The sequence below is a fragment of the Alligator sinensis genome, unplaced genomic scaffold (assembly GCF_000455745.1).
Source record: "Alligator sinensis unplaced genomic scaffold, ASM45574v1 scaffold961_1, whole genome shotgun sequence".
NCBI lineage: Eukaryota > Metazoa > Chordata > Crocodylia > Alligatoridae > Alligator > Alligator sinensis.
In genome coordinates, this window is record NW_005842737.1 from 672648 (window position 1) to 673869 (window position 1222).

Here is a 1222-nt window from a genome sequence, read left to right on the forward strand (position 1 = left end):
GGGCGCGCTGGGGGGGGGGTGTGCTGGCGACCCCCTGTAGCTGAGATGGGTGGGGGCTCTCGGCCCGGCTCGGCACCAGGCGCAGGGGGGCGCCATCCTGGGGCCGGGGGGAGGCACAGCGGGAGAGAACCTCGGGGAGCTGCCCAGGGACAGGAGGCGAGACCCAGGTGACACGAACTCGCTTCCTGGCACAGACAGAGGCCTCGGGCCCAGGTCCTTGGAGGGAGCTGGTCAGGGACTCACCTTCCAGCCAGGGGCTCAAAGCCAGGCAGCCGAGGAGGCAGAAGCAAAGGCGGGCCGTGGTCCCCATCTCCTTACCCTGGGAGAAAACAAACGAGGGGAGAGGGGCTGCAAGCCCCCTGGACCAGTCCTTCCCTCTCAGGCTGTTTCACTGAGAGAAGAACTGCAGACCTGGGACTATCTGCTCAAGCACCTGGCCCTGCTCAGCCCATCCACCAGCCCCACCCAACCCCTGGGAGCAGGGAGCTGCAGGGCCCATTTCCTTGGCTGGTTCCAAGGACCTTGTCACCTGCAGCCTCAGGGTTCCTCTCCTCTCTGGCAAAGCCTACAGAGAGGATGCACCAGTCCATAGGGTCATGGTGCTAGGTGCAGTGCTGTGGGGAAGCGGGGCAGAAAGACTGATTCGTGGTTGAGGAGACTCAGAACTGGTCTTGCCCCATCACAGGAAGAGGCACCCCCAAAGGACCCAGCACCTGGGGCAGGGGCAGGGAGTGAGGGCAGGGACTCACCTGTCCGTCTGGTCCAGAGCAACAAGGATCCGAGTTCAGCTTGTGCCAGACACTACCTGCTGTGGGGGGGCTTATAGCCTGGCAGGGGCGGGAGTAGGGGCGGGGAAGACTGAACAGGGAAATGGAGCCCTCTGCTAAACTGGCACAGTGCAGCAGAGAAAGGTGAATCCACCTCCTCCCCCTACAGCTCCCACACACCTGCAGCTCCTGCCCCTCCCATAGCTGCTGCCTGCCCTGCACACCTGCGGTTCCTGCTGCCTCAACCAGTGATGACCCAGGCCTGGGAAGAGCTGCTGCCCACTCAGAGGAGAGTGGGAAGTAGAGCAGGGCAGGATTTCTGTCAGGTTGGGCTGTGCCAGGTGGGGTGTGCTGGGCTTTTTGTGTGTCACTTCCCCCCTGCCCCCACCTTCGCCACTATCCCTTCAGGCTCCTTGGGCCCTGCCCTGGGCCCTAGCACATTGGTGCTTCTGGCT